The sequence below is a fragment of the Cryptomeria japonica genome, chromosome 7 (genome assembly GCF_030272615.1).
Source record: "Cryptomeria japonica chromosome 7, Sugi_1.0, whole genome shotgun sequence".
Taxonomy (NCBI): domain Eukaryota; kingdom Viridiplantae; phylum Streptophyta; class Pinopsida; order Cupressales; family Cupressaceae; genus Cryptomeria; species Cryptomeria japonica.
The window spans coordinates 471,070,975-471,083,041 of NC_081411.1; the positions used below are offsets into that span (position 1 = coordinate 471,070,975).

Genomic DNA, 12,067 nt, shown 5'->3' on the forward strand with positions numbered 1-12,067 from the left:
AATTGGTCCTAAAGTTATATGATACAAAGTATCATTTCCTTGATGGCAGTCTGGCTCTATTTTTTTTCTATTGGTTGATTTATATGGGGTGGTTCATTTATATTGAAAAACACTTCATTTCCTATGTTTATATATTTGTTGATGTTTAGGGGACGGCTTCTTGTGTTTGTAGTGTTAATATCCTTGGAGATTGTAATGAAATTAATTAGCATAAGATAAGAATAAGAGAAAAGAAGATGCAAATACTGTATTATAATAAAGCACCTTGAGGGGGCAACCGCTAAACTTCTTACAATAAGAACAAAACATTCAATAAGATACTTAACAATTACTCACTACCTCTTATTTATAGGCATTGTTGGGCAGCATTAATCCCCTAATTCTAATGAGGCCGACCTCGCTTACAGTAAATATAATAAAGAATTAATAAATGACTAATATAGAGATTATATGAGTCATTTGGTCGTCACATGTCCCCATATATCTAATGGGTTAAAGGTGTAGCATGCCTCTCCCCTTTTAAACAAGTGTTGAGGATGACAATGATTAATTGTGGATGGTTGTACATGAAATATTCATCTCTCCAATTAGTATGTTTAAGATGAAAGTTCTTTCTCTTGATGAGGTATTCCATAATGAGCCTAGTCCTCAACTTCTATCAATGAAAAACCAAGAATCCTCATTTCTATTAGAAGACACATTTACTTCACGATTCTTGATGTGAATCTCCTACTTCAAAATTTCTCACTTCTGATGTTGGTCATCCTTCATTTGGTTTGGTGCTAGGGTGAGATTAGTCTTGAGGGAAGAAAGTACTTGCTTTCGATGTAGAATGGGATCCTTCACCATTTGAACTCTTCCTTAATTATTGAAACTTTCTTGAGAAACTTTAGCATTAATTCAACCTAACTTGGAAGCTATGATCAAATTTATTTTTCCTTGAATTTGGTGGTTGATGCGTTCCAATTAGCCTCAAAATCTTGGGACATCTCTTCTTTTACCGAATCCTCTCTATCCACAGGATTCCTTTCTGTGATTGGATTCCTTCCCTTGTTTCTTTTTGAAAGCAGCCACAAAGTCACTAACTAATCTTTCAATAAATTATTAAAAACAAATCCAACTTTTTTGCCAAATTTTTACTTTAGCTAGCATCCGATGCTCACTTTGGTAAATTTTTTTCATAAAGATAGATAATGTAGCCTTGGAAGTGAATGTGGTGAAAAATCCTAATTTCACAATAAGTCTGTAAATAATGTTTCAAATTTCTTCAAATTTGGAACGTAGCTTTTTTAATGTGTCTTTGATCACCCATCTAGATTTCAAAATAAATTTGCAAGTATGAGAGAGATATGTTTGACAATAGTGCCTGCTAAATTATAAATTTTTTTGGTTTTCTTCCCCTTCAAGGTGCCAAGAACATGCTCTGATACCACTTGTAATGAAATTGCTTAGCACAAGAAAAGAGGATACAAATACCTTATTCTTATAAGTCACTTTGAGGGAGCAACCTCCAAAATTCTTACAACAAGAACAAAATTTCCAGTATGATGCTCGACAACTAATCACTACCTCCTATATATAGGAATCATTAATAAATATAATTAGGAACTAATGAATGACTGATATAGGGATTATATGAGTCATAGTTGGTCATTATATATCCCCAACCATCCAATGGGTTAAGGGCTTGGTAGAGAGCTTACCTACCAATATATTTTTTATACTTGACATCTCCTATTTTGGGATAACCTTCACCTTAGAATCTGTGCCAATCAGAAGAATGGCTGCATGGAGTTTGAGAGAATTGGATGGCATACGTTTCAACATGTCTGTTTGTATTGAATGTGGAAGTCACATTTATGGATAGTACATACATTTGTGATATAATAACTTTATGTTTGTCTTATCATATATATGTTGAAGACATACATTGATTGTGTAACATCATTAAGTGTCTAAAATCTAATGTGGTGTCATTACATCATTAAATAAGCAATAAATGCATATGTACAAAATGTTGTTTAACATTGTCTAGTTGCCTAACATTATATTATATCTAATACCTCTTCTTATTGTCTAAACCAAAAAACAACTCCAGTAGTCAAAGTCAAGAAAAGGATAAGGATGCCCCTCAATGATATTTTATAACTCTTTATCTTTTACATTTGAGGTGACCTTATATAAAGTTACTTTGTAATAACTTTAAAGTAAACTTTAATGTTATATGATAATGATAAAAAAGCAAAGTTTCTTTCTAATTTTACTCTTCAACGAGTTACAAAGAAAGGTTTATGTATGATCATTAGGTAAAGGAGTGATCTTTTTCTTCTAGCTTATCTCATATTTTTTCCAGGGTTATCCCTATTCTTTCTCCTTATTTCCATTTGGGAATATTTTTATAGAAGTTGTACAGGAATTTTTTAGTGGAGTCTTTGAGCTCACAGATTTTGAATGCAAGGAATACAATTGAACATTGCATGATTGATTCTAAATTGCTGTTTATTTTCCTTATGTTAAATTACAACAACCTTTCAAAGATTGCTGTTCCAGTTGTAAATATTATCTCTTTTATCAACCTTTATTTTGCATGCTAGAAGTTGAATAGTCATATTCAGATTTCGAGCCTAAAACTATGCACAGATATTATTTTTCTTATGTTAATATCTTGCTATTATCTTTTCGACAATCTATTTTGAGGAATTTATTATACTAATTATGCTGAGTATGAGACTTATTGTTTATACCGTTAAGTTATATTTCTTGGAAAAGCTAGATTTTGGCCTAATATCAATTATATCTTGAGTTTCCTTTCTTTCTTTTACTTTTAATTTATGCATCTTTCCTATTTTTTGTTAAAAGCATTCTCCCAATAATCTTATAATGTGCCTACTTTGAAATAAAAGTTAATGGTAAATAATAATAATAAAATTTAAAATAAAAATATACAAGTATAATTAAATATAATTAAATTTTAATTAAGTTAATGAATGCTCAAAAGACAAGAAATGAAAAGTTGTGACTCCCTCAAATATGAGATACAAAAAGGGAAGAGAACCTCATTTGAGGGGAATAAGTTGGGGGAATCAGAAGTGCAGATCTGATTTCAAAGGGCAGAAATAATAAAGAGTTGCACTCTTTCAAAGTGTGCTAAGGGTGAAAGGGTGTGCCTCTTGCCAAAGGGCATACATGATGAAGAAGTGTGACCTCTCCCCCACATTGAGTGATATAAGGGAAAGGAATCAAAAGCCTCCAGTGATATCACCAACGACCAGACCAGATCAGCACTGTTATTAAGTTACATGGGGATGTGCTTAATATACGAAGTCTGATGATATTCTTATGCAGAATTTAATAGTAATATTAATATAGACTGCAATATGAATGACAGTCATACTTAATTCCATCTACATTCATAATACATTGAAGTTAGTACACTTCTAGCCCATTCCTTAATTTGTCATGCTCCCGACCTGATACATGGTGAGCAGCAAATCAATCGTTGAAATTGTCTTACAAAGTAAGACTTCACAATTTCATGAATCAAACACAGTCGCTTATCCCATGGAAGTCGGGTTCGTTAGACAATGCACAGCATCACAGCATCAGCCTAAAGGATCAGATCACTTCTATAATGCAGTGACCATATTCGTCATAATTGATTTAAGAAGTGCGATAACATTCCTAACAACCGAATAGTCCACATAGATCAACAAAGGGGCAACGGTCAAACCATGAAAAGGTGCATCCCTCACAATTATTGCAACCCATGGAAAGGATCAGATTATTTTTTCAACATCCTCACATCGTCCTGAATTAGGTTTGAAACTTGCTATATCTTTATCATCAAACATTCTTTCATGACTCATGACTCTCCAATGTCTAGGGAAGGATATAAGGGACCACTCTAGTGCCCAGATCAGACCAGGGAACAACCTTGGAAGAGAAGAGAACAAAGAGATTGATTCTGCAACTACTGTCAGGATAAGACAGTATTCTGGATTTCTTATTTGAGAAATAAAAGTATTCTTTCTAACCCACCCATAGCTGTTAAGAATTGAAATCTAGGATAAATTAGGGCATTTCATAAAAGGGGACATTACAAATCTGAAACCTATTATATGATGGAATTGTCCCTCAAATGCAGAGGAAGATCGTTAATTCAATGTGATCTTTGTAACTACTGTAAACTTTGTCACTTCTGATGGAAATGTTGTTGTGACTCCCTCAAACATGAGATATAAAAAGGGAAGAGAACCTCATTTAAGGGGAATAAGTTGGGGGAATCAGAAGTGCAGATCTGATTTGAAAGGGCAGAAATAATAAAGAGTTGCACTCTTTCAAAGGGTGCTAAGGGTGAAAGGGTGTGTCTCTTGCCAAAGGGCGTACATGATGAAGAAGTGTGACCTCTCCCCCAAATCGAGTGATATAAGGGAAAATAATCAAAAGCCTCTAGTGATATCACCAACGACCAGACCAGATCAGCACTGTTATTAAGTTACAGGCATTAACATCCTGGTTCTTGGTGGTATGCATGGGGATGTGCTTAATAAACGAAGTCTGATGATATTCTTATGCAGAATTTAATAGTAATAGTCATACTTAATTCCATCTACATTCATAATACATTGAAAGTACACTTTTAGCCCATTCCTTAATTTGTCATGCTCCCGACCTGATACCTGGTGAACAGCAAATCAATCGTTGAAATTGTCTTACAAAGTAAGACTTCACAATTTCATGAAATCAAACACAATCGCTTATCCCATGGAAGTCGGGCTCGTTAGACAATGCATAGCTTCACAGCATCAGCCTAAAGGATCAGATCACTTCTATAATGCAGTGACCATATTCATCATAATTGATTTAAGAAGTGCGATAACATTCCTAACAACCGAATAGTCCACATAGATTAACAGAGGGGCAGCGGTCAAACCATGAAAAGGCGCATCCCTCACAATCATTGCAACCCATGGAAAGGGTCACGACTCTCCAATGTCTAGGGAAGGATATAAGGGACCACTCTAGTGCCCAGATCAGACCAGGGAACAACCCTGGAAGAGAAGAGAACAAAGAGATTGAATCTGCAACTACTGTCAGGATAAGACAGTATTCTGGATTTCTTATTTGAGAAATAAAAGTATTCTCTCTAACCCACCCTTAGCTGTTAAGAATTGAAATCTAGGATAAATTAGGGCATTTCATAAAAGGGGACATTACAAATTTGAAACCTATTATATGATGGAATTGTCCCTCAAATGCAGAGGAAGATCGTTAATTCAATGTCATCTCTGTAACTACTGTAAACTTTGTCACTTCTGATGGAAATATTGTCATTGATGTCAAAGAAGACAAATTAGTCATGTCAAAGGTAATGGTTAAGGAATTGGATAGCTGTGATTTATATGAATTGGATAGCTGTGATTTATATGAATTGGATAGCTGTGATTTATATGTTGAAGACATCTCCATGATCAGATAAATGATCAGAATTGAAGATAAACTCCATATATAAGATGACTCTATGATGACTCTATGAATGATGAAGAATATCAACAGCAAAATCAATATGAGGATAGCTGATCTGATTGGGCCATAAAGCACCAGGCAATATGTGTGAAGATGATAAAAGTCAAAGGAGTTAAAGGCTATAAAGGAGAAGCAATTCATATCAATCCATTAAAGATACAGTCCAACATAAAAGATGCAGTGATATGTATACATTTATTTGGTGTAACATACATATACAGAAAACTATGTGTATGTAGAGAAATATCTAACAGAAGCAGCTACGGTGACCATTCTTGTCATTCTACCTGCACGTGAAGAACATACCGAAATATATGCACTGTAATACGGTGACTATGCCAATGTATATAATGGAAAGTCAAAACTTGTCCAAGATAATTACCCATGTCCAAGATAAAATCGATTATATCTAAGTTGTATTCATCGGCTGGTAAAATCTATCAATTTGGAGGGAGTCGATAATTCTATCATCGACTTGGTAACATTAAAAATTAAGGGTGAAAGGTTACGATTTATATTGACTAAGTCAACAAATATAAATCGTGTATAATGATTATAATATACAATGCGGTGATTCAAACCTTACAAAGGTTTTTGTATCCTTCAAAAGACAGCGATTACATATTACTAAGGATAAGGACAAAGGAATAGTGATAGAAGTGGCGAGAGACAGAGTCACTACCTTAGAAGGGTTTGAAAACAAGGTGCGATCAGTTAAGTCAAAAGTCAGAAATAGTTATTAAAATAAATACTGCCGACTTCATGCAATGATTAATATGGCCGATGATCATCAAAAGATTTTTAGAAGACTTTATATGCAGTTCGTATTTGGAGAACAGTTCACATTTACTGGCAGATGTCTACACAGTCAGTGCTGTCAAAAACAAATCGACAGATCATTGCTGGCAAAGACAAATACGCAGTCAATATATATGGAACTGCTAAAATTATGAGAAGGCAAATACGTATCAAGGTATGACGGGGTTCTTGAGGAGCTTCAGGCAGAGAGGAAACATGGTAATACCATCGATAGTTGAGACTACAATATACTATTGCATTGAGATGGTAGCGACTATGGAGTAAGGTGCGATTTTATGGACGAAACAAAGAAGGGTGTTGTGTGAATGAATGGAGAATAAAAGTATATATATCATATTAAGCACCCGTATATCTCAGACAATAGCAGCGATTAAATGACAAAGGATAAAACCCGATAAAACAATAGTATCCTTCAAAGCCAATCAAAATATGATCGAAGTCAAAAACTTTCGATCTAAATGTGTTAATAAAGGTGTGATCATATTCAAGAATAATAATTGATATAAACGCTTGTTTAAGGCAAAACTTTTATGTCTCATCTAAGAGACACGTATGATACAGATGTTAAGAAAAGTTAGTGAAAGAGAAGACAGCGACTCTATTGGAATGATGAAAGGTTATTAAAGTTACGATTTCTATAATGTAATTTGTTTATTAAAAACTACATGCTAAAGTCAGTCTTTTTCTAGGAGACACAATCCTTGTAAAGAGATATATGAAAGATATAAAGCGTAAGTAATAGAAATATAGAGGTGTGTGTGGTGTATGGCATGAAAAAGAAATATATATTTAAGAAGTGTAGTGCGGAATACAATGCTGAAATAATAATTCAGTAAAAGTGTAATTTTCAGGTGTACGTGGTGAGTGTGAGTGAAGAATGTAATATGTGTGAGTTGTGTGCAATAAGGAGTGTGAGTGAAATAAAAGAATGAGTGATAAGTAATAAAGAAATATATAATTCAGATATATATGCTGATGTATATGCTGACAGAAAAGAGTAGTATACACAGATATTAAAGAGGTATTCATAAAGATATAAAGGAGGATATTATACAGATACAGAGAAGGATATGATGCAGATTTAAGGAAGAATTTGTAGCAGATGTAAGAAAGACTTTACAGCAGATTTGTGAAGAAGAATTGAAAAAGTTGTAAATGCAGATTTGTGAAGAAGAGTATATGCGTGTGAGGAAGGAATATATGCAGATTTGAGAAGATCAAATTGTCCATTAGCTGTTGTTATAGCAACATTGCCAAGGTGGAAAATCAGATTTATGTGAAGTAGGTTGGTGCTCACAGATTCTGAATTGGGAGTTGGTGCTTCCAGTGGTAGGTGCTCACAAATTTCAGAAGTGGGAGTTGGTGCTTCCAGTGGGTTGGTGCTCACAAACAGGGTTAGGGGTTGGTGCCTCTAGTAGGTTGGTGCCTACGAAATATTGTAAAAGAAGAAATAAATAAAAGTATTGATTTACTGTGGTTTTCTCCCGTAAGGGTTTCCACGTATATATCTTGTGTTCTACTTGTGTTCATATTATTTAGATCACATATGAATGTTGGTGTGCAATGAATATCTTAATGAAATAAGTTATATACTTGTGATTGAAGTTGAAAAAGTTTAAATTGGTAAAAGATTGTTGTTATACTGATTCACCCCCTCTCAGTATAACCGTGTGCTCTTCAACTTCTATTGGGCAAGTCAAGTTGTTTTTTCAGAAAAACATCTTAGGGACAAATCTATTTACCAACAGCTGCCATTAGGTACCTAGTCTGCATGTAACATACTCTCTAAGGTTGTGTTATGTGTTAATAGCAGCTTGGTCTATAGGGCAATCTCTAAACTTCTTATGTTAATGATGGGTGGAAAAAGATTGCTTCCCACACGGTGGTCCATGTGAGGGTTGCTTTTGGAAGAGTAGAGGACTTGCCTCCATCAAGAGACAAAATGAGCCACAAACTTGTTATGATCTTAATTTGAAGAAATACCTTATGCCAACTTTGAGCAATTTGATCATGCCAAAGGCTGATAACTATCCTATTGGTTGTGCATGGATAGTAATGATATTAAGAGCTAAGCTGATCAATCTCATTGCCAATTGTGGGGATCTAGTTTCTGGGAGCAAACTAGGTGTTAGAGGCATGTAGATTAGGGACAAGGATCTCCTAGTTAGCCTAGTTTTCCTATTGGCGAGGGGATGGTGAATGTGATTTGTTTCTAACTACCTAAAATGATCTACTAATGTGTCAATAAGGCTTCCAAGAATGGGTAGTATGATGACCTTGTTTAGGGTTTTTATTGCCACGTTGAGTTTGAGAATGCTGCCTACTATCATTTTTTGTGCTTTGAACTAATACAAACTTGTCTTCCATTTGTTGCCAACTCCTTATATCTCATGTGAGAGAGATAGTTAGGGTTATTTTGACCTATTCCTTTCTCAAGAGCTTGTTTGGCATGCATGGATTTGTGTCTTTGCTGAGAATTAATATAATTAGTATAGGTATATTATTCCTTTCCTTCTTAATCTTTAATTTTTTTCTTTCTTTTTTGTCGGGTGACCCTTAATCTTTAGATCACCCCTTTGCTTAGTTTTCACATTTTCTTTATTTTTTCATCTCTTTATTATTTTCTCACATCTTGTCTTGGTTCTATTTCACCTTCTTTGAACCTCATGCTATCCTCTCCCCTCCACTTTTTAACTTGTCTTGGTCTACATTTCATCCGTTTTTTTCATGCAGCTCTCTCATCTTGATGATGGGTCATAGTGTGTGATCCAAAACATTGATGCAAACAAAATCATACACAGTAAAATCCAGAAGCAAAGCAATAATTATTAGGCTTGTTTTGATTGTTTTTGGCTTGATCATTTTATAGGGACGAAGTTGTTGATTAGGATGTGATCCTTGATTAGGGTTTTGCTAGATGTTTGGTCTAATTGCTTGTTTTTTGTTTTGTTGGTTGGTCGGGCTTTCTCATCCTCATCCCAATAATGGATCATAGTGTGATCTAAAATGTTGATGCAAAAAGGTTAAAACAGTTGAGTCCAATAACACACAATATTTTTGTCATGGACTATTGAAAAATCATGTCTACTAGGACCTCCCCTTCCATTCCTCAAGGCAACAAGTTGTTTTATTTGTCTTGCTTGTTTTAGCAAAGAAACTGTTGCATCTATCAGAGTGCCTATCTTAATGTAGTGTTTCCCTTTTTGGTCCATTCCAACATTTTTGTAAACTCCAACTTCTTTGGAGAACACCTGCTTTCTCTTAAGGAAATTTTGATAGCAGTGGTGTGTTCTGGGAGCCTAGATATGCGCAATGGTACTTTCCATCTGCGAATCCAACATTCTGGGAGTACTCCAAACTTCTTGGAGAGAGGTCCATCATCTTTGGATAGAGGTTAGTTTCCATGGAGTAAACTCTTATGCAGTTAAGGAGTTGGTGGAACTATCAGGACAGTTTACTTGGCCTATTTTAATATTTTCCGTAAGATCTTGAGATGGTCTAAAGGGGAAAATTAATTAAATAATTAAATATCAAAGTCATTGAAAAAGTAAAATTAAATGACTTATATTTAATTATTTAGAAAGGCGTTTTAAGTTGTGTTGCTAGGCTCGAGGTGCTAAAAAGGGTCATCAGGACACTTTATGTTTTTCGTTTGGAAAAAGTGTTTTTTTAAAAGGAACAAAAAGAAAAGAAATGCTTTTTCAAAAAAGTAATGAAGAAGCAAAACACTTTTTTATCAAAAAAGCAATGAAAAAGTAAAAGAAATTGCTTTTTCCTAAAATAGCTTGAAGAAAGTCATAGGAGGAGAGTTATTGAAAAGGACTACATTTTTTTTTGGAATTATTTCTTTTGTCAAGAATGAACGCACGTTCATCTTCTTCATTTCCCAAAGATGGAAGCCATTTGAAAATTTGAAAGCTTTGAGGACAAAAACTGTCCTAGTTTTCCACGCAATTTCATCTAGGGATTGTTAGTGGACTATATTTTGACATTTTTTAGTGCTTCAGTTTGGGGTGTGAGGTTTTCAGTTATGCTCTTCCAGTTTTGATATGAATATTTTTAGAGTTTGCAAAACAGTTTAATATGATTATAGATGCATAATTTCAGTTGTTGAAAGAGCCAATCCCAGTATTTCAAGCCGTACAGTTTAATCCTTTTTATAGAATTTTCAATGACACTGAATGTTGAGGAGAAGGATTTAAGTGTTGGTGCCTAGCTATTTTCATTCTAGCTGTACTAATACCTGTCATTGCTGCTGTTCTATTTTGATTGCTCCTTTATTTTAGGCTGTACAAGTCTCTACTAGACCATCCTAGCAAAAGATTAGGTTGCAGCTAACTAGGGGCATTTTGGGGTCAATATTGGGGCTGCAGACCTTTTCTAGCCTAGCTGACACTATGGGAAGCGTAATTTCTGAATACAGGTGCTGCTTTTAATCCTTTGTTTGTCCTTGGATATTACACCAGTTGAACTATAACTTTTGAGTATGATTGAGCATCTTCATTTAGGCTTCTAGTGGCTTTTAGTTAATAATATTCATCATTTTCAGGCAGTTCCAGTTAACAAGCAAGGTGCAAATTTATTTTTTATGATTTTCCTGTTGGTTGTAAAGTGTTTGACAAAATGCTCATTCTCAGAATAATGAAAACGATGTGTCTAAGTTTGGTTCAAATATGTTTGTAAATGAATATCAATCAATATTGTAATAATCTGAAAGGTATTTTGCCATATTCTTTCTTTTCCAAGTACTTTCATTGTAAAAGATACTTGGATGGTAGTACAGTTGGATCCCATTTTAAGTTTCTATTTTACCCCACCTTGCATAGTTAATCTGCCATACAACTTTGTTTGCACTCAATATCAATGCATTTGACTAGCATGTTTTTATGATTGTTTTTAAATTGTAAGTTGTTTGGCTTGCCACCAATACTTCTAATTGTTTTTCCTCTATCCTTGTTCTTACTTTGTATGCTCTCAACTTGCCCAGTTCTGGGACTTAAGTGATCAGAGAGAGTAAAATTGTGTTGACCGCAAAAAAAAATTATTGGGATTTGAGCTAATGCCCTATGTGGAGTATTGCACTCAACATGCCTAGGTTATGCTTTCCATCATTGTTAAAAAAATCCAATGAAGGAAATTGTTAAAAATTAGGATCTTAGGTTAGTAATTATTACAAATAAATATCTAATAAATAAGATAAAATTACAAGATACAATGATCAAACACATTACACAACATATACATGGGGAAGATCCTTTCAGTTGGAAACCCCATAACACATCATTCTATTATAGAACATAAACAAAGTGATCAATTAAAATATAGATTGAACCTAGGGAAACGCTTCTCCTTACTTCTACATGACCAATAATACATCTTGTGCATAGTAATAGAATTCACTATATAACTCCAAATTCCCGTACCTCTCAATGAGAGAGAAGCTCCTTAAATATGGAAGGGGTGGCAAAATAGCTGAAGAGGTATTAGTCATACCTATTAAAAACTACCATTTATAAATAATTAATAATTTAATAAACTATTAGATTATTAATTATTTATATGGTATATGCTTTGAAAAGCATAATATATGTATAAGGTTTTAAAACCTTATAATGGAATAATGTATAAATGTTATAAGGGTATGATCCCTAATAATATTTATGTTCTAATAGAAATCCTCATCTCATGACTTCTTGGATTTGAGCCAAAGCAAGCTGCAGAG

At 34.1% G+C, this 12,067-nt stretch overlaps 1 protein-coding gene across 1 annotated transcript in view; it reads left to right on the plus strand.

Moving 5' to 3' along the window:
- LOC131065726 (protein ROOT HAIR SPECIFIC 17) overlaps window positions 1-12,067 on the plus strand; it is a 59,315-nt gene that overhangs the window by 23,559 nt on the left and 23,689 nt on the right. The gene's annotated exons all lie outside the window — the stretch shown is intronic.